Source organism: Anser anser (genome assembly GCF_964211835.1).
Source record: "Anser anser genome assembly, chromosome: 8".
Classification (NCBI taxonomy): Eukaryota; Metazoa; Chordata; class Aves; order Anseriformes; family Anatidae; genus Anser; species Anser anser.
In genome coordinates this window covers 11775664-11801291 of record NC_139728.1, presented here as the reverse complement: position 1 = coordinate 11801291, position 25628 = coordinate 11775664, and the positions used below count along the sequence as shown (strand labels likewise).

The 25628-nt window shown below is 53.1% G+C and overlaps 1 long non-coding RNA gene across 1 annotated transcript in view; it reads right to left on the bottom strand.

The window, feature by feature from the left end:
- Positions 1–1149: 1149 nt before the first annotated feature.
- The window catches only part of LOC310903333, a 63250-nt gene continuing 38771 nt past the window's right edge, over positions 1150–25628 (bottom strand). The window contains exons 13-20 of the long non-coding RNA XR_014587460.1: positions 20368–20526; positions 15901–16085; positions 14041–14115; positions 13043–13147; positions 9693–10648; positions 8499–8614; positions 3171–3345; positions 1150–2060 (exon numbers count right to left, since the gene is read on the bottom strand). This is a non-coding gene — a long non-coding RNA (uncharacterized lncRNA). The remainder of the gene's footprint in view (positions 2061–3170; positions 3346–8498; positions 8615–9692; positions 10649–13042; positions 13148–14040; positions 14116–15900; positions 16086–20367; positions 20527–25628) is intronic.

Sequence of the window (25628 nt, the reverse complement as noted above, 5' to 3'; positions counted from 1 at the left end):
CCCCATCGCAGCGTGGAGGGCCTGGCTGTCTGCATCCAGCCCCAATCTGCGCCATGCCACCCAGCACCACTCGCCCTCTCCTTCCATAAAATCACTGCCACCCCAAAACCACAGCCCAAACCAGCCCCGGTTATTATTTTTTTTTAAAGCTGCACGGCGTGAGGGAGGTCGCCTTGGGAGCTGCGGGCACGTCCAGTTGTTCCCGACTCAACCCGTGCTCTAACTTCAGTTCATGGCAGCCACTGCCAGCCTGGCAGGACACGCTCATGATTAGTAAGAAGGACGTGGGGAAACATGCCCTTTTTTCTTTTCTTCAAAGGCAGACGTCACAGGCTGTACCAGCCGCTGCCCCCCCAGTGGGAAACCGAGTCCCCAGCTGCCAGCATAAAGCCAGCCCACGCAGCCTCGAAGCCAGCAGACATCACCGTTAAAGCAGCTTCAGAAATTCCCCTGATTTTCAGGAAATCTCTCCCTGTCCCCCAGACGTGGCTCCAGCACCTTGGAGAGGTGAACACCACCGAGCTCAGGAGCCAAACCAGGCGTCAGCGAGGACGAGGACTTCCCCTGCACCACACGGAGGACAGCAGGTGCCCTAAGGCACAGGATTAACACAAGACAAAGACAGCACGAGCAAAGATCAGTCCAGTCTCGCTTTCAACACCCCAGGTGCCCAAGGACTCTCCTATCTGGGAAGACCAAATGGATAATCCTTCCTATGAATATTGAGAGTTATCTTGAAAGAGTGGACAGCCCTTCCCACCCATGGTCCCTTTTTAAGGCCCCTCCAGCATCATCTCTTTCAAGCCTCAGAAATTGCTTCTAAAAATCCAGGCTACATTTTCTTACAACCAGCTTACCAGATAGGGATGCATCTTGCTCTACTGGAGTCCTTACCAAAGCCGCTGCCTTAATGGATGTCCTGCAAACCCTACCGGGGGCTAACGCTTATCCCTCTCACTACAGCAGGTCTGGGATGCAGCCAAAGCATCCACAGGAACCCATGGTAGGATCCCAAACCCTTGCCTCTTTGCAAGTGATTTCTACCTCCCGTTCCATACCAGCAAGGACCACTAACACCTGCTGGAAACTTCAATAAGGAGCCAGAGAACAACAGGGGATCTACGTCCATGAGATCCAGCGGTGGAAGGAGGCGCCACCAGCCTCCAGGAGCAGATGCCGGAGGCTGGGAAGTGGCATCGGCTGCCCAGGAGCTCCTGGAGATGCTCTCAGTGCCGGCGCTGGCTGGGGACCCGGCCTCCAGCTGCACGCTGCAAAAAGCAGCATGCCCAAGCCAGCTTTTATAAGGCCAGGGGAATTCAGGGGGTCCTCGTACCCCAGCAAAACTCCGGGATTTAGATGCTCGGCGATATGGTTGGAACAATTTCCTTGATCTTTTATTACCCTGGTAAATAATTTATTGGGACAGCCATTTTAAAAAATCCCATAAAAGACCCATAAAACATATTTATCTCACACACACACACAAAAAAAAAAAGCTCTTTGGCTCCAACCAACAAGCTGAAAACTTGTTTGTATACTTCACTGCACATAAACTAACCAATGCCTTGTGACAGCTTTAAGCTTTTTAACAGCTCTCTCCCTGCTGCTCTTTATTTCCATTTTTCTCTCTGCGACTTCAGAAGAAGAAGAAAAAATAACGCCACTACGAGAAGTTTCTGCTTTTGGACAGATACGGACAGCTGGGAACTGCCCTCCACTTTTCCTGACATGCCGTACACGGGGATGGACGTGCACGAGCCCTGCACAGCCCGTCAAGCCACATCTTTATGCCTCAGTTTCCCCCTCTAAAAGGCCACCCCTTTTCTGCCTTTTCGTCCAAGTTCTCCCTGTGGAGCACCCACCAAACACAAAAGCAGCTGTCCCAAGAAAGAGCCGGGGTTCCGTGCTGGAATCGGTGCTGCGGTGGGACACCCCAAATCCTGGTGAGGATGGAGGGCTGTAGGCTGGGACAATTGCCCCTTTCCCGAGGAGCCTCCAAGATAAGGAGCATCCATGAGGCACTTCTGTCTTCTCCTGCTGGCAGAGCACAGGTTCCTTTTCTGTACAAAGACATGAATAAACGGAGAATCCAAAAAGAGGGATGAGGAGTGCCTTTTCCCACCAAAGCCATGCCCGAGCCATGCGTACCAAAGCTTCTTATTGCTCCCTTGGACACCAGAGGACCCAGCGGGCTGAAGCCTGGCCAGCAGGGCGAGATCTCAGCCTGCTGCCAAAGCACAAAAGCAGAACACAGCCGCGTTTAGTGCTGCGAGCGGGCTGCCTGGTGCCAGGCAGTCGCTGCCTCCAACAGCAGACCGATCCACATCCTCCTGCGCGGTGCCCGCAGACCCGGCCCTGCCTCGGGGACGGCTCTGCCCGCGAGACGCCAGCAGACGCCAACATCTCGGCAGGGGACGACTGACCTTCACGTGCGGGGACGGGCTGGGGTGTTTGTTCTCCTCCTGCGGGGAGAGAAGGAGACGTAGGGGCAGCGGTGGGGCTGGCTGAGTGTCCTGCTGCAATGCAGAGCAGCTCTGTGATCGGGGAGAGCGCAGCACTCCCGTGCTGGGTCAGCAGAGCCGGCCACCCAAGGGCTGCCAAGGCACGCAGCCAGCCAGGCGTGCACAGTGCCTGCTCCGGGTGGCAGCTGGCTTCATCCCGACGTGAGCCAAAGGGCTGCTGCCCACGCCGGCTGGTTCCCCGTACCAACCTCTCCTCACCTCCACCGCTCGCTCTACAGGGAGAGGAGAAGCTCAGAGCCAAGTCTGGCAGCCAGCAGCCAGGCTGACGGAGCACAGGTCATGGAAAGAAGGCGAGTGGCCAAAAGAAGCCGGGGTCTCTGTGTGCTGAGCATCACTTCTGCCCAGCTTGGCACGCATGGCGCACGAGCTCTCGGCCAGTCTCCCTGGCAGGTTAAAGCCCAGCAGAGCTTCAGTCTTCAGGTCTGCATCACCTCTCCCACCTCGTCCCCCTCTTCTCCAACTCCCATTGCTTCTTCCCAACATCTCCTCCCCATCCCGCAGCGCCACTGGGTTTCCTCCTTCCTCATCAGCAGTAAAGGGAGCTCCATAATTACCATCAATGGAAGGAAGCAAAACAGACACTGCGAGCTGCAGGATGGCTCACATCAGAGTCTTCCTGGAGCAGAAATGATGCCCAGAGCTACAAACCTGAGCAGATCCTTGCAGCCAAGGACAGACAGGCCTCCCCGGGAGAGGCTGAGGCTCCATGCTCGGCTCAGGGACCACACCAGCATCCCCAGGTCCTGCAGCTCCTTCGGCTGGCGCTTCCAAACTGAGGAGCACATCAGTGGTTAACTCCATTTGCAGATTTAAAAGTCAAACGCTGCCACAGGAAATTAAAAGATAATGCAAGGAATTATTTAAAAAATTAATCTTTATTACTCTCCGCTCCCAAGCCGCTAATAAAAAAATGTGTTCCTCATGCAGTCTCTATAAAAACAGGTTATAAAGCAGGGAAAGAGAGGAAAGCAGATGCTTTTAAAAAAATATCTTTCATCCCTCCGCCCTGTCTGCCCATCACAGCCTTTCATCTGCACCTGCATGTCAGCCCCCAGCAGTTTCGAACCCAGCCAGCCCCTTTTACCCTGGGAGGCAATTATTCCCCTTTTCCATCTCCTCCCCCTTGCCCCCCCCATTTTACATCTCCAGGAGATCAGCAACCCCTGCTCCAGAGAGCAGGCTAGAAGGTGTTTTTAATGGCACACCTTCCTTGCTCCAGGTATCTCTGAGCACTGTATAAAACAGAATGAATTATAGCTCATTACCAAAAGGGCAGGCATTGGGGAAGTAAACAAAGCAGCTATTACAGAAGCCAGCAACAGCTCCACAATGCCGGAGCAGGGTTGAAACAAGCAGAACACCATGCCTGAGAGAGAGGTCAGGGCTCTTTGACTGCTCTGAGAAGCCAGAGGCTGAGAGGCAGGTGGCAATTGCAGTGGTTTACTTGCAGTGGTTTATTCAGAAGATGCTTCTGTCTGGAGCTGCGCTCAAGCAAGAAGCACGCTCCTCGGTTCTCGCTGGTGCTTGAGCCCCCAGAGCCTGAACACTTTTACATTGTGACAGCTGGCATCAGCTAGCCAGGTTTTGCTTAAATTCAAGAGCCACCACAATTCAAGCAAGAGCACCCAGTCTAACACAAGGGAGAGATGGAGCAGCGAGAGCCGACGGCGCGCAGGAGCACCTGGAGCCCCGTGCCATGGCAGACGCAGAGGTGGGGTGTCCCTCTGCGGGGAGGTGGCTCGCCAAGGTGGCTTTGACTGTGATGGATGGTGCTGCGCTGAGTTCTCACTGATGTAGAAAATTAGAGAGAGATCGCTGCAGACACGGGCCCATCCGAGACACTTGTTGTCTGTCTCCCGCACACGGGCGCCTCTCCCGGGAGCTCCCCCTCCAGCTTGTAGGCTCATCATTCAGAGTGCTGAACTGGGAAAAGCAACACTACTGCTTTTTTCCCCCCAAAATTACTTGATTATATTATTCTTGGACACGCATGAGGCGTTGATTTCCTCACTTAGCCACTTGTTTGCTTCTCCTCAGCTAGGAAAAAAACCCAGCCCATTGCTTTTCTTTTTTCTTTTTTTTTTTTTTTAAATGTCTCCTTGCTCAAGGTGCAGAAGAGGCTCTAGCCAAGACAGGAGCCATTTTTTGGCTGGAAATTGCTCCCTAAAACCAGTGACTTGTGCTCCACCCTGGGGCAGATCTGATAGTTGGGAACCACACCGAGCAATGCTGCTGTAACCTCATGCTAGTGTCCTCCTGCAGGACGGACCCCTCCTGGCTCTCTCGTAACCAGTTACTGATTTTCTTGCCCTTCATCACGGCTGGGTTTGTTCTCCATTGCCTCTCTGCTAGACACCAAAATGTTTTGTAAAAGGTCTTGAAAAACCCATGTGTGCTTCCATACGAAATAACTCTAACGGTCTGCACATCAGCACAGGCTGGTGGATCTTCAGGAGACGTGTCCCACTGAGGGAGACAACCAGGCCCTTGCTTTAAATCAAGGCCAGCCCTCAGCAAGAGGTAACCAGTTTCTTCCCAGCCAGGCACAGCAGCTGAGCTCATTTCCCTCTAGCCCCAAGATCTCCAAGCAGGCACAGAAGTGGCAGAGGACCCGCTCTGACCACCAACAGCCCCAAAGAGGCCTCCCGCTCCCACCACGACCAGTCACCTCCCTGCCACCTTCCCAGGAGGCTACAGGAGGCTGAGGAGTACCAGGGGCTTTGCCACTCAGTAAGCATGGCTACAGCAGAAGGACCAAGAGTTGGGATGTGAGATCCCCACCGCTGGAAAGGGCAAGGAAAGAGCTGGCTTTCCTTCATGACTCCCAGCTCCTGCCAGCTCACGAGCTTGGGGCAGTTGAGCTTGTTTTCAATGGAAAAAGGGCAACTTTCTTTTTTGCTTTTGGGTAGATGGCACAAGGCCATCAGTGACCTTGGGCAGCAGCACCAGACTGGGGGCAGCACCCCCATTTTGCACCAGGCAGCCAAGCAGGTTGCAAATTTCCCTGAAACCCACCACCCAACAGCTATATCCAGGGTCCTAAAGTGGGGACAGTCACTAAACCCAACCCAGGATGACCCAGCCAGCAGCACAGTCCTGCTGCTGCTCTGAGCACCCCCACAGCCACCAAGCGCTGGGGGCTGGCAACAAACTGCAAACACCAAATTCAACCCAAACGCCTGAGGCACTCAAGAAAGCCATGCAGGAAGGAGACTTGGAACAAAGCATCCCTCTCCCTCCCTCCCACAGCCACCAGAGACTGACCCCAGCATCTGCTCCCTATTTCCCCAGTGGTTGTTAATCATCTGCCCCCCTGGAAGTCCCTTCTCGGGGTGCAGAACAAGCCCCACACGTTTCTCCCCCCCCTCCATCTGCTAATGACTTCCCTCCTCGGAGGCTGTGCCTCCCCCAGCCTGATCTAATGGTGGGAAATTAGCATTAAAATGATAGCTTGCTATTAGCAGCGCCTCAGCTCCCTATCACGCTCCAGGAACGACAAATGACAGGCTGTGATTTCCCCGCCGCGATGCAGGGGAGAGGGAGCTGCAAGGAGCGCTGAAGTTACCCAGGAAAGTTTGAGGCTCGTCTCCCCCCACCTCCCCTTCGCCATCCCCGTCACGTTCATCCGTAACGCAGGCGATCCTACAGCAGATGGCACCTGGGCAGGAAAGCAGACAAATTGGCTCCCACCTGCAGGAGCACGAAGAGCTTTCAAAGCAGGCTGGCACCTGCTCGCCAAGAGCCCCACGGCGTGGAGACGCTGGAGGAACCTGCCATCGCTCGCCTTCCTCCCTCCTCACGTGGTGGTTTGCAGCTTGGTGGATCCTGCTGCATCCCTGCCCAGCCAGAAGCAGGCAGCTGGCACCTCCCGTGACGGGTGGCAGGAGGGGACGGGCGCTGCCCCCGGAGCCAGGCACCCAGAAGAGGTAATTCAGACCCAGAGCTGACGGAGCGATGCTTTCTTTGCGTCAGCACAACGCTATGGTTTGGAGGGCTCGCAACTAGCCTGGAGCTAGAAGGTTTTCTTGGGCCCCTGCTGAACATCCATCTGCTTGTCAAAAAACCAGCTCAGCTCAAGCTGCCAGCTCTCTCCTCCTGCCAAAGTGGGGGGCCGCCCTCCCAGAAAATTCCCCCCCTTGACCAGATAGCTGTGGCAGGAGTGTGGAGGCACTCATTTCATTTTCTGCCTGCTCCTCCGAGCCCACCTGGCTTAAAGAATTTCAGTAAAGCCAGATTTTGGAAGCAGCTCACACCAGGCTGCAAGAAACCAAGAGTTAGGATGGAGGCGAGCACACCCAGCAGTGCCAAGGCAGGGTGTCACCTCCCCGGGGACACCTGGGTGACCTGCAGAGTTACGGCACCCGAGCATCTCCCTGAGCATCCCTCCCTGCACAGCCTCCTCACGGGGACAGGGGACACACCAAGGCCAAGACATGTGGGAGCACATGTAAGAGGTGTTGAAAGCACCCTAGGAGTCCTGTGCTGAAAGCTTCCATTCTAAAATCACATTTTTAGCTGTGTGTGTAGGGTTGGACAGTCTCCTCCCTCTGGCTCATCCTCGCTTCTATCCAAAACCACTTGGCATCAGCAAGCAAAGACAAGTGTCCTCAAGCCCCAGCCTGCCTGCTGCCCTTTAACGAGCCTGGGAGGTGAGATGCAAAACGAGATGGGAAAGGTTGGTAGGAAAAGCAGGGTGAAACAGTTTCCCCAGCATTCCCACCAGCAGCTCATATGCAGGAGCTAGGAGAGGACTCATCCGATGATGGATGGCAGAGAACTGAACCTTGGCAAGGTGGAACAAGAGCAGAAGGAAGCATTGCTCCCAAAGGCGATGCTCACACCTCCTCAGGATTAAAAAAACAACTATCAGAGGCACCAGCAGCAGAAGAAGGGAACGCGCCCACCCTCCTGCACGTTGGTATTCAGCTCTGGTCTGCTGGAAGGGGCCACAATCCAACCGCACATTTGTATATTCACTGAGCCGTACACCCCGCTCTGCGGACTCCTGACAGATGCAGATGGCAAAGCCATTTTTCATAAGGTGAGGGAAAAGGGGAGAAAGGAAAACAAAACAAAGATAGGCTCAGGCATCAGCTGGAAAAGATGCAAGACAGGATCAGGGCTAATAGAGAAGCAGAGTCAGATTAAGCTCTTGGATCTTCAAGTGCACAAAAAGGCCTGTCCCCTGCCTGTTTTCTAGCACAGCCTGGCAGCAGCAACCACCTCCATTCGTTCCTCCGTAACCAGCTGGAAGATGAAAGCTGGACCCAGAGCAGCACTCAGGCTTTGCTGAAATTGCCCTTGAGAACAGCAGGCTGCCAAAGGGGCTGCTGGAGCAGTGTGGGCACGGGCACTCTTCTACCAGATTAGCTCCTGTTTAGAGGAGTCAAGAGCAAGCCTGGGGGGAACATCAGCCATTAAAACACATTTGTCTGTCCCTCAGACCCCGACTTCTCTCAGGCCTGAGTTCTTGTGGCTCTGAGGGGACATCCCTGGCAGACCTCCTGCTGGTCAGAGGCTGCCAGCACGGCAAGGGACCCTCCTGCACACTGCTCCCCAGGGTGGCAAACAGCAGCTCCCAACGGCCCTGATTTGTCTCAGACAGGGACAAGCATCTGCCCTCTGGTCACCCACCCACCAGCCCCTAGTGCTGGAGAGTTACCAGCGCCACAGAGCTGCCTGCTGACACAGCGAGAAGCGGTGCTCAGCGCTGCATGCACCATCCCTCGGGCACCACACACGTACGTCCCACTTGGCGCTGGGGGCAAGCAGCTCTTGATGAGAGCCAAAGGGAAAGGCAAGGATGTAGTACCCTCGTGGGGGAAAAATGTCATCTCTCCCAGTGACGTTCAGCTAGCCACCGCCAGCCACAGCATCGCCTCCTCCACGTGCAATCGAAGCTGACAGTGATAATGCAAAGTATCAAAGCCTCTCCTGGCCTCCAGCCCCTGCACAGCACAGCCAGCGACATCTCACCATTTTATTGAGCAATCAGATCTTCCTTCTCAGGGGTAAGCTTGCCTTGAAGCTCCTGATCCTTCTGGGCAACTCCGAGGAGGATTTCATTGTGATCTGCTGCAACCTCTTCATTTCTAGAATGAGAAGCACACAGAAGCCAACACCTCCCTTTCAAAACACCCCCCATGTTCATAAGTTGAAGTCACCAAAGGTTTCTGGCTGCAAAGTCTGGCCCGTCTGAGACACCCCAACGCTGTACCAACAGCTCTGCCACAAGTCAGAGCCCAACAGACCCAGGAGGGAAGGGAAATGGTGGCCAAGGCCAGCGCATGGCGGGGACTCACCCCAGCAGCCCTGCTGCTGCCTGTGGCATTTCCAGCTGACATTCAGTCCCCTCGCCCCGGGAGCAGGCGAGCGTAGGGCTGGGGAAGGTTACTGCCGGGTCCTGGTGGAAATGTCATCCTACCACATATGCTTCGAGCAAGATTCACTCCCAAGCAGCCTCGCTCCATAATAAAAGTGTCAGAGCAGCTGACTTGGCTCCCCCCGACCTCATTGCCTCCAGATTTATCCTTCCTTGGGTCTCTCTCCCTCTGTAAGCTAGCACGTGCCCTTCCTTGCAATAGGCTCGCACTGAAATTCAGCCAGCTGAAACCGTAGGAGGGAAAAAAAAAAAAAAAAACAAGCCAGGTGAAGGGGTCAGGGGAAAAAAAGCTCAGAAGCCAAGTTTTCCTCTAATTTTGTCTGCTCTCAGTTCAGAGAGGGAGGAGGAGAGAGCAAGAGATGCCTCAGTACAGGAACGCGCTCTCTGCGAAAAAGCAGCACAGACACCCGGGAGTGCAGCTGGCTCCTGAGCACCCCTCTGGGTAGGGAAGGGAGAGCTTGGTGCAGCTCAGGGGAGGCATTCAGGAGCTTCTCTCCTCCGCCTCTATTTCACAAAAGAGGAAACTGAGGCATGAGGCACTCGGAAATTTGCACAGCCAGTTAGCAGCACAGCCAAAGCCTGAAGCCAACTGATTTGTGTCCCATGTCAACGCCTTGGCTGCGGGGCTGGGGAAGCTCAAACCAGATTGCTACTAAAAAAAACAAACAAACATCGCAGAAGAAGTGAATGTCCAAGCCCCTCGAGAGCTGTGCCGTGTTGGGCACCTGGAGAAGAGGCAGCAGAGGTGAGGCTCCCTGCAAGCCGCTGCCTCTGGGGTGCTGCATTACCTCTGTGGCAGGGCTGTGCTGGTGTGAGTGCAGCATCGCGGGCACCTGCAGAGCAAGAACAGTCTTCAGGGAGTTAGAGAGGGATGTTAATGGTCCTTTGCAAAGAACTAAAAATATCCCCACTGGCCAGAGTTTGTTGGTTTTGTTTGTTTGTTTTTTCCCCTTCTTTTTGGCCGCAAAGGTATGTGTCACGCAAATTAAAACAACTTCCCTTCAACCTGCAAGACAGGACCTGGTGAGGCATCCTTAAACTGTGAGTGGAGGACCAGACCCTGCCTGTGCCAGGCTCCCAGCCAGCGTGCTGCGTGCATTTCCCCAGCACAACTGACACACAGAGCACAAGTGAGTCCTGGGCACCTCGACTGCCACGGGGGGACACAGACTAAGAGAAGATGACTGCAGCAGCAGGCTGTGAAACGGCTTTCCTTGGAGAGAAGCAGAGAAAACCCCCCAGCCCAAGGTCAGTCCTGTTACATTTGCAAACACGCTGCAGGAGGCAGAGCCCACCATACCTCCTGCACTCCGGGACCTTATCGCCCAAGGACAACTTTTTCTAGCCTGTGCTGGGGCATCTGTTCACTTGTAAATAGGCAGGAGAAAAGCAAAGCCATCCACCAGGCTATAAAAGCCCTGTTCTCCATGTCGCGGCTGTTTTGCACATCTGGATGCAGCCAGCCCTTAAAACTTGGCAGCTGGCACGAGCTGCTCGGTCGGTGTTCGCTCGTCCTGTTAGCGCCAGGCAGGGCAGAGGTCCGGCAGGCGAGGTGAAGGGACACTTCGTCTCTGTCAGGTCCTCCTCCGCTAATGAAAATATTTCTCCACTGTGTCCTCCAGAAGGTTTCCTTCAGCTCCGGCCCCCGTGTGATTGAAGGCTGATCTCTGTTAGTCTCGGCTGAGTGGCAGCCCATGAGGAAGGTGATGGATTGCACTTCCCTTCAACTCGACGTTTAATGGTGCTGGCAAGAGAAGAAAGAGCCAGATGTTTTAAGAGCCAGATGTTTGCAGATTGTAAGCCAACTCCTCCCATACGGGGAGCTGGAAGAGCTCAGGGTGGGAACGGGCCCCCCCTGCCACCAGGGTGCCCCCCTGGAAACGCAGCCCTCCCTGAAGGGCCACTAGACACAACCTGCCCTATCCAGCACCCTTAACAAGTCAGAGCTGGGACTGAGGATCGCAGAGCTCCTCAGCCCCCTCTCTGCTGCTGCCCTGCTGTTTCTGCCCTTGCTGGAACAACCTAATTGCCCATCACGGTGCTCCCTGCACCCTCCACCTGCCAGGCTTCACAGCCCTTCTCCTCCTTTGTGCGCCCCCAAGCCACCAGCACTGCCGAGGACGCCCAAGCACAGTGCCTCGTGTTTGCTTTCCTTTCTCCTCTTCCTCATCTTCCCCCAGCCCTGCCCGCTGAGGCACTGGATGTTTATCAAGGAACAGAAAAAAAAACACATCCTACACTGGGAACAAAAGGAGAAACTAAGGATATGGAAGCAGGAGGGAAAAGGAAAAAGACAGACCTTCCAATTACTGGTAACCAGCCCTGCTGCATGCCCACGTGCCGTGGGCTCTGGCAGGGGGGCAGGCAGGCCGGGCACACTGTGCACTGGGTGCACGCTCTGGACGGGGGCACAGTGCTCGCTGCTCTGGGCACAGCCTTTCAGGGGCCTCTCATACACCAGCGGGGTCAGGAACGGTGCTTTTCCCACCCCAAACCTTGCAGCAGAGGTAGAGGAGCTTGCTCGCAACTGGGAAATCGCCCACGGGGCTACCGCCCACGCTCCCTTGGCCACCTGTCTGGGTTATTTGGCTAGTTTACCTTGGCAGGAGGGCTGCCAGCTACAGGCAGCGCCACGGGTGCCCGCTCACGCAGCCGCAGACCGCACAGCTCTTGCTGAGATGCCTTCCCCTCCGCGGGGGGACAGGCTTTGCTCCCAGCCGGGAGGAAGGAGGCACCCAGCACGCTGCCGCAGCGCGGGAGGCACTCAGCCAGCCGCTAATGCTTCCCACCGTCTCGGAGCAAAGGGAGGAATTAGCTTTTATTAGCTCTTAGGAAGAGCACATCACTCCTGCCCTCTCCTCCTCTCACGAGGCTCGTGCACAAGCTGCAAGTGAAGCAGAACTGACTTACCTCCTAGCCAGCAGCCCCAAACTCCTGTTGGGCTGTATAAATAACCCTGTAAGTCTCAGACAAGCTGGGACAGAGCAATCCTCTAAAGGGTACCGCAGCGCCCTCGCTGCCCAAAAGTGCTTTAAAAGAGATGGGTGCTGGGCTTTTACACCCGGATCTCCCCGGTGGCACTACAGGGGTCCCAAAGGAGGGCACGTCCTCCCTGCCAGCACAGCGTGTGGCTGCTCCTGCTGACAGCCGTGCCGGGGGCTGCTATTTGGGGTGAGGTCCGTGGCTCCCCGCAGAGCCACGTGCGGTGTTCCTGCCCGCCGGCACCCAGCCGCCAGCACGGTGAGGGATGGTGCTGCTCCATGCCAGCCGCTCTGGGGCTTGTTAGCGGGGTGATAAAGGGGATGAATGGCCCCAGAGAAATGCTCTGTCTCCTGCTGCGGTATTCATTATCTTTCAGCCAGGCAATTCTTCACGCCGGCCAGGGCCAGCAGCTCCGGGCTCTCTCTCGTTTGTCGTCCTCGGGGGCTGTTCCCGCAGAGCCCGTGCTCTGCTGCTCGCAGGCCCCTCGGGCAGTGGGAACACCGAGTGCGGCCCCGTGAACAGCCCACAGGACGGCAGCCCGTGTCTCCTGGAGGTTCGCCTTGCTCCCACACAGCCAACTTGCTTTCCCAAACTCACAATTGGGAAACCAGAACCACTACCACCCCCCAGGGCTGGGGGAAGCAGAGCCGGGCGCGTTTTTAGCCCGAGTTCCTACAGGATGCAGAGCATACGCAGTCCTGCCACATCGGTCTGTCCCCTGCCCACTCCCCAGGATCTCCTGGCACTGAGAACAGATGTCAACCTGTCCTGACAGAGAGACAGAGGTCTCAGAGACAGGCAGAGTCTATAAATTTCACGGGAACAGACTGTCAAACAGAGGATGGAAATTATTAGTACCTTCAAAACTGTAGTGTATCATCCATTATTAGACACCAGACATTCTGCGTGGGAGAGCAAGACGTTATAAATATCCCAGGAAGGGCAGATGCTCCATTCAGCACAAGCAGCTTACTAGACACCAGAGAATCCTAAACCCAAGCTATGGAGCCATAGGAGATAAGAGTTCATGGATCCCACCGCACTCAGTACAAGCGGGAGAAGGTTTTAGACACGTTTGGCTGATACGAGAGCCAGCCAAGAAGGCACGTCAGCCTTTGGCAAGCCTCTGGAAATGGGCCATGTGATTTTTCCTCACCTTTCTTCCAGTGACCAAGCCGAGGCCCCACTGCATTAACACCACCGGCCTAAACCCCCCAGTGTTGAACGCATCAGAGTCCATGCAGATATGTCCAGACGCTCCCTGAAAGAGAAGAGACATCCCCAGCTCCGAGGAGGAGCACTGACGGACTGAGTAGTTCTCCCCCCCTCCCGATCCCCCCGCAGCACCTCTCTGCCACACGGACAGAGACTTCAGCCTCCAGCAAGATGTTTCATCGCAGCCTGCTGCCAGCAAGTGCCAAGAACGCAGCCCGAGGCAGAGGAGGAGCCTGGGGAGCTCGCAGCAGTACCACTTGCACATCATTAGCGGGCTGCTGAATCACAGCACTCGCGCCTGTCCCCCTGCACACCAGCCCGTGCTCCACACCAGACCCTGACCAGCCTCAGCGCGACCACATTTACACATTTACAAGGCACTGACAGCATGGAGGTTGCAGGCAGCGGCACCCCACATCCCAGCCTGGCCACGCTGAGCTCCCCACCACCAGCAGGCAGCTCGCACACCGCTCAGCACCGCGCTGCTGTCGGAGGGCAATGCCAGCAGCATGGAGCTGATGGCCAGCCTGCCTCCTGCACCTCCCTTCAGTGACCCAATTAGGGAACCCTAATTAGGCTGTTTCAGGGTGGAAGCCGGAGCCATTCTTGACAGGAATTCCCACTGCTGACCGCTGCTCCCCTGGGTGGGAACAATTAGCAGCCAGCACGGCATGCAGCCAGGCAAAGGTCACGGAGCTCATGAGGCTGAGCGCAGCCCCATCCGCTGACTCCCGTGCAGGAGGACCAGCCCCACAGGCTGTATAGGGGCAGAACAGGCAGTCCATGTGCTCGTTTAGGACCTGCACAGACCCAGTCATCACCACCTCCAGCCTCAAGGCATCCAAGAGCCCTGGTAGTGGGAAACAGCCATCTTCATTCAGCTCCTATCTGACCACGGCCCAGCCGGCCAGACCCATTTTGGGGAATTCTTTGATTTACCTGGTGAGGTCAAGTCCCAGGAGGTGCTGTCAGCCCGGTAGATCACACATCCTACACATCTGAAGGGCTTCAGCTCTGCAAAACGAGAAGGTAAGCATGTGCTACAGCGCATCTTTTATTCCATTTACTTCAGGGGTGCTTGACTCCCTGTTCTGCCAAACAAAAGGAGTGACAGCAACTGAATCTAGGCTTGTGTTTCTTACAAAAGAAAAAAAAAAATAAAATCCAGAAATCCAGTCACTGTATCCTAATTGTTCTGATCCAACCTTTCACAGCATTGCATTGAGCTAAAGGGCCGCACCTGAAAATATGCCAAGAGCTGCATGAAATGTTAATGTTGCAATTAAAACAATATGAATATTGCAGCACCGCTCTGCTGCTCCCCATCCACTGAACAATTCTCATTCAATGGAAGTCAAGTTACATTTGAGGAAATAATGAGGTCTGCTAATTAAGTCTGGCCTAGGAAGACAGCAATCTTAAAAGGAAAAAAAAAAAAATCAGATCTCCCCAAAATGTGTATATTTGCTGCTGATTACCTGCAAAGGGAAATCATTAATGCTGTGCAATGCCAGGATCACAGGTCAGCACCATTGTCTTATTGCACACATCCAGAGGAAATTATCTTTTTAATGATAAAACACGTTAAGCCGTGACCCGCTTTGTCCCTAGGAGCCGAAGAGGAAATGCCAGGCTGACACTTTGCACATTCTGCAGGCAGAAATCAGACACCTGACAGTGAATGCCAAATTCGGGCCAGGCTAGCGAGAGGCAGGCGCAGGCTCCAAGGAGCTGAAGGCAGCAGCTAACGCTCGGCTGGATGGATCCCAGGGAAGGGATTCAGCCTGGGCTGTAGCCTCAGCCCCCCAGCCACCAAGACAGCTGAGTGACAGTGATAACAGCTCAAGTCGGGGGAAGCCACGGTGAAACAGACATCAAGTCAGTCCCTGGGGAAGGCAGGCTGGGCAGGATCATTGCGTTTTAACTCTAAAAAGAGGCAACAGAGGAATACCCCCTCCCAGTCCCTTGGTGCTGCCCCAGGACACAAGCACACGTTGCAATGCCACGAGGACACAGCCTGCAAACAAGAAATGTCAGATCCAAGGGGCCCCAAGGAGACCTATACCAAACACAGAAAACCCACAGCTTTCCCACCCTCTTCTCGTCTTTCATCATCCTCCCAAATTTCTTTCCCTAAGCCAGTGGCTGGGGCTGTTACTGATCTCCCATCAGGTCTCCTGTGTTATTCCCAGCCCAAAGAACTGGGCAGGGAGGGCCTGACACTATGAATTTTGTGGGGAACGCAGAAGGCTGGGAACGGGCCCATCACATCATTCTGTTTGCTGTGCTGCTGCTGATCTGGCTGCCCTTTCTCTCAGTCAGAGTTTCAGCAGCACACAACATCCACCCATCCTCTGTGAACTTTGCCATCAGACCCAGTCCGACTGAGCAGCTCGGAGCTGACCCGGAGCCGGAGAACACCTTGCTGCCTAACGAGCAGCCTACAGCAGCCCAAGCCACTCTGCCACTACTGCAACAGCCTTCCCTAATCTACCTCCCTGCTTTCCAGCAGAAAATTCATCCATTAGAGGAGAGAATGAGGCCGCTGGGGCCCTGGCTCATTTCTTGACCACTGCTGACTCTGAACTCCTGAACTTCAGCCTGTCTGAAATACGGACAGCCTTCCTCCTCAGATCCAGGCAGAGAACGAGCCACGCAGACGGGACCTGGAAAACCAAAAGATCCAAACGAGGGGGAGCTCCAACCATCAAGAAGGAAACGCTTCATGCAAAAGAGGAGAAAAACCCAGAGGAAAACATCGGAAAGGACTTCCCATGTCGTCCTAAGAGCCTCACATACCCTTTCTATCCATCTGTGGCCTCCTGGAGACGCAGGAGTTATTTCTGGCCACCGAGGTCCACCCAAGCCATGTCCCCCAGCAGCAGCTCACTTGGTCTGAGGGTGGGTAGGTGGTCTCCTGCGGCCAGCCCCCTCCTCGCCGCCTTCCCAGACACACCAGCACTTGCTGCTCTGAAGTGTCTGTTCTGCAATAAAGAGCAATAAACATGCCAGAGTAATTAATGTCTTAACAACTTATTACAATCCTCAGATAATTAATCACAAAAGCTAAACATGCTGTCTCACCCTCCTAATGTGTTAATGCTCTAATTATTATGCCTCAATTAAGGGGAAGTCAGCGCTCCTTGCTTGGAAGTGCATGTTTAATAAGGGTGCTTGAACGCCGGCACGTTGAAGTGGGAAGGGAGGGGGGCGACGGGGGTGAAGGGAGAGGACACCATTTTTAATGAGGTTTCATGGGTGGCTCTAGGCGAGGAATTGACAGCCCCTTTCTGGGATCTCACACATGGCTGCACGTGGAACTGGGGGCCATCTGCGGTGGCTCCGGGCTCCGCTTCCCGGCGGGCTATTTATAGGAGGAGCAGCATGTGGGGCACGGAGACGGCAGGGACTGGGGATGAGCAGCGATGTTTGGCCAGCGCCAAACAGCAGAGCTGGCAGCTCGCAGAGCCGGCAGCAACAGGAGTAGGTGGTGTCCTCCATCCAGCCCCTTTCTTGCTGTGTTTCCAGACACGCGGACACTTGTCACCGCTCCTGTCCCACGGGACGTATCCGCACACCCACGTATCTCCAGCACAGTCCTGCCTCTGTGCTTCACCTTGACCGAGCTACCCCTGGGGTGATAAGTACCGCCCCAGGGATGCGTCAGACCAGCTCTTCTGACTTCAGCCTTACCTGGTTGCTTTCCGCAGCTCCTTGAGGTGCAAGGACACGTGCAGCTGTGCGCCATGCCTCCGAGAGCACACCCCTTAACCATGCTTGTTTTACAGGTGGGGAAACCGGCGGCCAAAGAGATTCTCTAAGGGACTTTGTGATGGTTACCACCTCTCTGGTGCCTGGCTCTGAGCCTCACTGGCCCTTGGGAAGCCTCAGAAAGGGGTTCTCAGTGGTCAGGAGCTTGAGCAGACTGTAACAGTGCAGTGGGACCTGGGCCTCTCGCTGCAATAGCAGCAGGTCCCTGCTGTAACAAAGACACAGCTCTGCACCCATGTGTCCTCACTCCTGGGGAGGGCTTTTGGTGCAAAGCACAGCCAAGGCAAAGATGGCATCACCCCCAACCACCCTGCAGCAGCGGAGCCCCTGCAGAGCAAAGGGCTGCAGAAAGGGCCTGGTGAGAGGTGGCCCAGCCCTGCGACACAGCAGGCATCCAGATCTCAGCACCACGCTAGCAGCTCTAACAGAAGAATGGCTGGAGCCCAAATCTTCCCGACAAAGTCTACCAACAATTCCTTTTTCTGATAAAAAGCTTTTGAAACAACTCCTTCGCACCACCCCCCAAGTGGTTCTTCAGAAACAAGAAAGCTCCCCCCGAACCAGCCGGGTTTCTGCTCCATCCGAGCCTTTTTAAGTTTCTCAGACAAACAAAACACCAGAAGCATTTTCAGCCTAGGTTAGACTGGAAAACGATCACATTGCATTTCCTCAAAAATGAATGCACTGTGTAGGTTTGGATGGCTCCCTCTGAGGAGTAAGGGAGAAGGAATAAGGAACGAAACAAAACAAAGCAACCCGGAGGGGACATGAATTTTAAAATACATGAACAGTTTTGGTTTTCAAATAATCAAAATGAAAAAATATTTCGCATAGTCACTTCCACAAAAATATTTTTGTCACCCTGATTCTTTGATGATTTCTCATGAAAAATAGAAAGAAAACTCTCCAACTCTGTCCATTCCACCCGTAGCACCTCTGAAAGGGAGCTGAGGTCTCCCCACACGTGCAGCCTGAGGATTTCCCCAGGGATGAGGGCTCCAGAGGAAGACTTGTCCATTGGGCCTCCCTCGATGCTGCTCTTCATTCCAATATCAGCCTTGACCTGCCCAGGCTTTCCCTCATCTCCCTGATGCTGATGACTTCAGGCATCCCGCTCTAGTTCCACACGCTTGGCTGAAGACACCTAGCACAGCACTTCATCTCAGAAGCCTCGCTTCACTCCATGAGCTGCTACATAGAGGCTCCACCAGAACCCAACTGTACAGCCATCCAGGACCAGATCATCAAAACTGTTGAAGTCTGGGCAAGCACAGCTTGCCGTTACTACGTTTCTGGGGCTAGAAAATTTGGGTTGGTTATATTGGAGTCAGCCTGTTCCAAAGCATCAAGCCAGCTGAATATCTGGTGCCAGGAGTTTTGGTGAAGGTGACTGGCTTGTGTTAGCTTTCTCCAGCCCCACAGCACGCTATCTAGAAGGAAGCAGTAGCACACAGATCCTGTGCTGGGATATTCTCCCTGGGATGCTCTGGGCCCTGTCTAGCTCATACCTACCACCAGATACTGGACAAGGAAACAAACCTGAGCCTTCCTCCCTATGGGACCCACGTACCCAGTACCACTTGCTCTGCCAGCCTGAGCACTCTCTCATTCTCAGAAGCAAACAAAACAGAGAGGGGGGATGGCTATGCTCCTTTTCACCTTTTCCAACTGAACTCTGAGCATCGGCTGCTTGGAGTGAGCCGCTGCCCCAAAAGCATGAGCCGTGGTCTCTTGCATGCTTGCACTAAGCAGCTACTGCCATCAAGAACAGGCAGGCAGGTTCCCAGCACCCTGGAGCAGGGCCTGAATTTTGAGGGCAGACTCTGGAAGAAAGCAGATAACCACTGCATGAATAAAATATGAGATGAAAGGACCATCAGACAAAAAAAAAAGTCATTGCTTCCCAAAAATAGACAGTGGGTCCAAGGTGCTGGACCAAGGAGCCAGTGCCACCAGAACCCAGATGTCCCCAACTTCACAGCCCCCATCAACAAGAGCTTTCTGAGTTTGCCTCACCCTCTCCCTCTGCCTGCTGCCTTTAAGACAGTGAGCAGCACGACAGCTGGGAAACCCAATCTGGTCCAAATTTTGTTACAACCCTGCTGGTTTTTATCCTTGTTTACCAGCATTAATTTTAATGGCTTTCCTACATTAACTTTGTCCTGAACCAGTCAGAGGAAAATTTTTGCTCACTTGCCTTCTGGAGAACAGTCTGGGTAATTTTCCCTCGTCACATAACGACCTGCCTGGGCTCCTCCGCAACGACAGCCACACTGTGTACTTTGTTGAGGGCAATAAACTTCCCAAGGCTGGGGGAAGGGGAGCTGCATAGCCCTGAATATGTAAATCCATGAACCATTCATCCAGTCTTTGTTCAGTTTGGGGGTTTGGCTTGCACGGATCCAGCAGGTGGAATGTTCTTCCTCCCATTCAGCATGGAGGGGAACTGCTGAGCCTGCACCAAGGAAATGCAATGCTTCCAGCTCAAACAGCACCCTTCCCAAAACAGCACCCTTCCCCAGGTTTGGGCAGCTTTGAACTGGGTTCATCGCTGGCCATCTGTCTCTCATTTTCCCCTGGAACCATTAGAAGTGCCTGTAAAACAGGTCCCAGAAGAGAAAATGGTGCTCGAATATGCACGAAGAATGCTTCAGAGAGGCACCTTCCTGAAGGAAACTTACCAGCAGCATCCTGGCTGGGCTCTGCAGGAGAGAGACATCTTTCCCTTTGCTCACCAGTCCCTTTCCTTCCTCCAGCTCTCAGAAAGCTATGACAGCTCAGGCCATGGGAAGAACAAGAGACACTCGGTACTTTGTCAGCACCTTTCTCTCCCTGCTACAAAATAGGGAACAGCTCTTTCCACCAAAGAAACGCAAGGATTCCATTCGCGCATGTTTCCAAAGCTTTCTGTTTCAGAGCGTAGGAAAAGGAATATGGTTACACAAGAGAAAGCCATTTGACGCATCACATGGTGCCCACACTAAAAGTACAGATGTTCCCTCCGTGCTCCAAGGGGCGATTTGGAAGACAGAGGGGCTCAGAAATCCCAGTACATCCAACTAGGAGCACCTGGGCTGCTGTAGAGAGTGTTGCCATGGAAAGAAGAGGGAAGCAACAGTTAGCAGAGATGGCTGGATTATTCCTACCAATTAACGTGAAGAATTTTGACTGCTCTTCTGTGTTTTCTGTAAGAGCCTAGCAACCACCTCAGAAGTGTTACTCACACATCTCCAAAGTGTTTGGCAGGGTCACACGCATAGCAAGCTATGCGAGCAGGGAGGGATAGCTCTCCTTTTGAGGCCTCCTGAGCACGGGCACACTACAGGTGGGTGTTTGGGGCACCAGGATGCTCACGCAGCAGGTGCAGCCAGTCATCGGGGCACACGGCAGGCCACTCGGGACACCCAGGCTCTGCCTCCTGCGCCCCTCTGACATGCATGAGGCAGAACCAAGAGTGGCAAGGAAAAGGCTGGAAGAAGGAATTAGATGATCTACCCTTTTGGGTTAAAATTGGGCGACTTGGCATTGCTCTGGTCAGAGGTCCTGGCTGGAGAATGCCCCTCCCAGGCGATCCTTCCTGCTAACAACTTGTCAGCCTGCTGTATGGGTTCACTTCAGACGCTCTGCTTCCATGAAGACTCCTGCAGCTCTGCACTAATAAAACAGGAAGAAACAAGACCTCTGAGATACTTTGCAACAACTCCGCCACGCACTACAGAGTAAGTGACCCAGGGAGTCAGAGACCACAGCATCCCATCTTCTTCCACTGCCCAGGAGTAAGGAAAAGGAGGGCACTCCACGTGCACCAGTCTCTTGCATCTTCCACAAAAGGGGCATTACAATCTGACAGAGAACATCTTCAGCCTATTCATTAAGTTCATGGCATTAATTGATTTCTCTCCAACCAAGCCATAAAAACCAAAGCTGCATGCAAGCTGCATCCTAAAATATCCTTGTAAATCTCAGCCACCACATTCATTAATTACAACCCAGTGATAGTTCAGGCCATTAGTTCTGGATGGTAACTTCATTTATTCCCACGTTAATGCTCGATGTCAGTGGTTATCTCATTACCACTCTATTACTTACCTACTTAATCCATCATTACAGCCCAGGCCAGAAGGAAGGAACAGAGTTTACCCTGTGTTGTAGGAAGACAATGCATCAAGCATCTAGGTAGGAATCACAAGCAAAACACTTCTGTAACCTGCAAGCTAGGGTTATATCCATTACGAAGAGGAAACGTAGATGAGCGTTGTTAACACAAACACGTTCCAACACTGAAAAATTGTGGATATTGAGGATTAGGGTTCCTCTTAAATCAGAAGCAAGAGCTTTGGCAAGAGTGGAAATGCATACGAGCAGTCACACAAAAATGACCTTAACTCTGCCCTCCTCCTCTTTAGACTTTCCTTTCTCCAAACCCTGGGCCAGATTCGAACAGTTTCTGCCTTCAGCATGCTAAACACTTTGAAAAGGCAGGTCAGAGTATGGGCACTGGGAGCTGCTACCTGCTGAACGCTCCAGAAAACATCCAGGCAGAATTGCAGATACTGCTAGCCCTGAGCACTAGTGACAATACACCTAACGCCACATAAAGATGCAGTAGGTACTCTCATTTCACAAACACACAGCTGGAGTTGCTCTCCTTTGGTGAGCAGGCACTTCTGAAGATGTGCTTTATTACACCTGCAGTGCTCCTGCTTGTCCCTCCGCGCGACTTGACCTACTCGACGCACTGATCCAGCCCCCGGGGGTCCAATTTGGGTGTTTCAGCACAGAGAGCAACTTCTTCTTTTCATTGCTTCCCTCATCCCCCAAATAGTCTTGTTGGAGACAGCATTTCAACCTTTCCTCATGAGGAGGAGCACTCCTGCTTGACTGAGAAAAAGGGAAGCCCCCTGAGGCTGACCAGCCGTGAAACCAATGCAGGAGCCAAGGGGGTGGGAAAGGGGCTCACAGGGACATTTCTGTTGCAGTAGGGCAGGTTCTCCTAAGAGCAAACGAAGTACCCTTGCTCTGCCTAGATATGATGCCCTTACAATAGGGTGAATTCGGTTTTTACTGCTTCTAAGTGACACAATACAGAAGAACTAAGTCCTCTAATGAGGAAGAAACTGATGCCACAAAGGCAGAGAAAAGATACAGCCCCAAGTGATGTCAGGAGTGAAATATTACTGTTTTCCTCTGTGATCAGTAAACGCCCAGCTAATATGCCCGTGCTGCTCAAAGTGGACTCTAAACAGTGCTGTGGCAAGACAACTGACAGGGCAAGCCTGCAAAATGCTGCAATCAGATGTAATTAAAATACCTTCGCTTCCCTGCTTCCAACCCCTTGGCAGTGAAATCCATCACACGCTGTGGACAGAAAATAGTTAAAAATCCCCCTGAAGCTGGGCTGTTGACACCAGAGCGCACAGATTTTAATACATCCTTGATTAAACAGCTTTCTGCAGAAGGCAAAGAGCGCAGGATAGGAGCTGGGTGATGAGCTAGAGGACCATACTAGAAAGAATGGCCCAGGGAATGCAATTGCTGCTGCAGGGGAAAGCCGTCTCCCCAGCCAACAGACCAGAGTCTAGAAGAGCCCCATCCCATGGGAAACAGGCTGCAGCTCTTTGCTCCCATGCCAGGCTGCTGCCCCCAAGCTCTCTGCCCCCACTCAGGCCAGGAACACCATGCACACTGCAGTGTCCTGCAGCCTCTGATGAGAGGCTGTGGTGAAAGCAAGCAGCAGAAAGGCTCACACAGTGCTCAGTGGGAGACAGAGCCAGCATTTCCATCCCTGATGTTACACAGCACGGGTGGATTCTCCAGGATGTAGTAGGATACCAGCTTGAAGAGCGGTTTTCCCCATAGGCATTCATAACATCTCTTTCTTGTTCTACCTCACACAGATGCTCCTGGACTGATAAGGAATGAACTCTCTTGGCAGAGGGGGGCAGAGATAAAGTCTTCCCCAGCCATCTATTTATATCAAGCCAGTAGGAACTCATTATCTTTAAGATCTCTGGCACGCACAGCTGGAATCAGTCATCAGGCTGGAAAGTTATTAGAGGTGGGCAAGAGGGAGCCAGAACTCATTAACCCTGTTTTCTCAGAAAAGCAACCTCAAGATAAGAAGTAAGGGTGTTACAAGTGGGTTCGGGCAGCTGTCCTGTCCGACTCTGAGAGCTCGGAAAGAGAAAACCCAAATAGGACAGTGAATTGAGCATAGCCCACGAGCTCGGAACATGGCACAAGGAGACCTACTGCACCCAGAGCTGAGGTTACTGGGGTTAAATACCTTCAGTGGGCACACAGGCTCTGCAAAGGGTGCTACAGGCATAGGTGCAGGCCATGGATCTGCACAAACTAGCGACCAGTGCTTACCAGTCCTGTGCCTGTGTACTTCTGGCCCATAATGGTGGTCAAGAGCTCTGCAGCTGCTATTATCCGGTAGAGAAGACTTGCACATGTCCCAGAAGAAAAGGGGCTTTCCCATCATATATTCCACAGGCTTTGTATATGAAGATATTTGGTAAAATACTCCAGATCAGGAAGAAATTATAAATCAGAAAGAATAACATATTCAGTATTGCCAGCTCTCACAGTAGTAAAGCACCTGCTCCTGGAGTCAGCGGATTTGCACAACATTCATCTCATTCCTCATCTACTTCAAAGGGTTCAACAAGAGGCTTGAAATCCATAATCTCCCCCCACCCATCCCAGCCTGAAAGAAGCCAAGGCAAACAGCAAGAATCCCATATTTGGCACCCCCTTTATTGTTTTGCCAGGACTTGCCTGTCAGTACCCCATACAAACCTGACACTCGGGAACCATCAGCTATTTGCACTTACACATTTTGAGACTGAGAGGGCTTTTGGTCCCAGCCCTGCACTATGTTCAGAGTCCTGGTTCACAAGCACAGTACAAGAGATCTTCAGATCTGCAAATAGCTGAGAGGAAGCCGAGTTCCCTTCTGAGTCATCAGAAATCCAAAGCCATGCTAGCAAATGAACGGCCTCAGCAGCCGCAGAGAGCACTGCGCCTCCACCTTCCCTGCAGCACTTTAGTCTGGGTAAGTAAAATTGCGTCTCCAACAAGAAAGCAGGTGTTTTAAAAATGCGTTCACCAATACATCTCAATTAACAATGTTTTAAACACCATTTCACCCCCAGCCCAAGTGAAGATATAGCTGTATCTCGGGCTGAGAGAGGAGTGCCCTCCCACAAGGTATCACAGCCACTTGTAGCCCCCATTTTCGCACCTGGTAAAGGATTTGAGGCAGGTGGGCAGGAAGCATCTTTACCCTAAAGCTGCCTTAAGCAAAGTCTCATCTTTGAAAAGAGAGCTGAGCAGTAAATGTGACCTTCTTGCAACTTTTCTTGCTCAAAAAGTCATTGCCCAAAACTTACTGGGGCTATATGTATGCAGGCACCTGCTCGCAGAGACAGAGAGAGGAGCAGCTGGTGCTTGCCTTGGTCTCTTGACGGTCAGCTCAGACACTGACATTTGAGCATTTTTTCCCCCTGCAAACAAAACCCATCAGCTGAGCACTCCCAGGGAAGTAGCACGGCCAGAGCAAACTCCCAGAAAAAGCCTTGGCAGCATTCCCCTTGCTCTGCGGCTGTGAGCGAGCCGGAGTAACAGAGCACGCCACATGGAACAGCAGAAGCTGAATGATGCACGTGTTACTGCAAGGAAAATAAACAGTTTTATGGGGGCAGGGGGAAGGGAAAGCACGTCCCTAACAAATACTTATTAAAACACAACCTTATCCTCGTCTGACCCTAACTCCGACTGAAGAAAACTGGGAGACTGGCATAGCTGTCGGTGCACTCAGGCGATGTCACTGACCATCCATGTATATAATTGCCCAGGAGGTCCCAGAACAACCCCCTCGCCTTTCCTCCGGCGCACTTAGCTGCATCATTTTAAGTCACCAGTGTTTTTAAGGCTGCTCAGCCTTGCTCTCCAGGCTCCCAGAGCTCTCTGACATCGAAGCATCTTCCAGTTACCCCAGACAGCCTCTCGGAGCAGCCAGCTCACCGTGCACCTTGTTCTCCTCTGCCTGTCTTGGATCCAAAAGGATACTCAAGTCACAAGTCCTGCAACCCCTGTCGAAGATCTTCCATGTCTTTTGCAGAGATCAGCAAGGGAGGTGCTTCCCATCCAAGCAAGCCAGCATGCTCCGTCAAGAGAAGAGATAAATGGGTTTGGGGGCTTCAGAAAGCCCTCTAGCTTAGGACCCAAGTGTGTTTGCCCTATCAACAGCTACACCACTGCTTGACAGGAGCAGAGGCATGACCAGATTTTATTGATGCTAGGGGACATATGGATAAGAAATCTTGGGAAAGCTAGACATGTGCTGAAGGGTTTGACAGACTCATGAAAAAGGTCACCTCTGCTGACCACCCAGCCAGCAAAGGGCTTGGTGTAGCCTCCCCATCAGTCACTGCCCATCAAGCATAATCACAGGGCATAACAAGTCTTTAAATAAACTTCACATTTAAAAAGTAACAAAGAACCAGGAAAAAGAACACTGGAAGGGGAGAGCTGAAGTTCCACCACTATAAGAAACCATGAAGACAATGCTCATTTCACATTTTCAAACCTCTAAGAGTTGACTTTTTTGTTCCTCAGCTTCAATCACCTCTCCGCTAGTGAGATTTGGCACTAGCCCGGATCCCCTGAGGAAGCAGAGGCAAGGATTTTTCCAAAGGATTTGTCACCCACGTCTCCTGCAATGCTCCCCTGGGGATTTTCTAATGAGC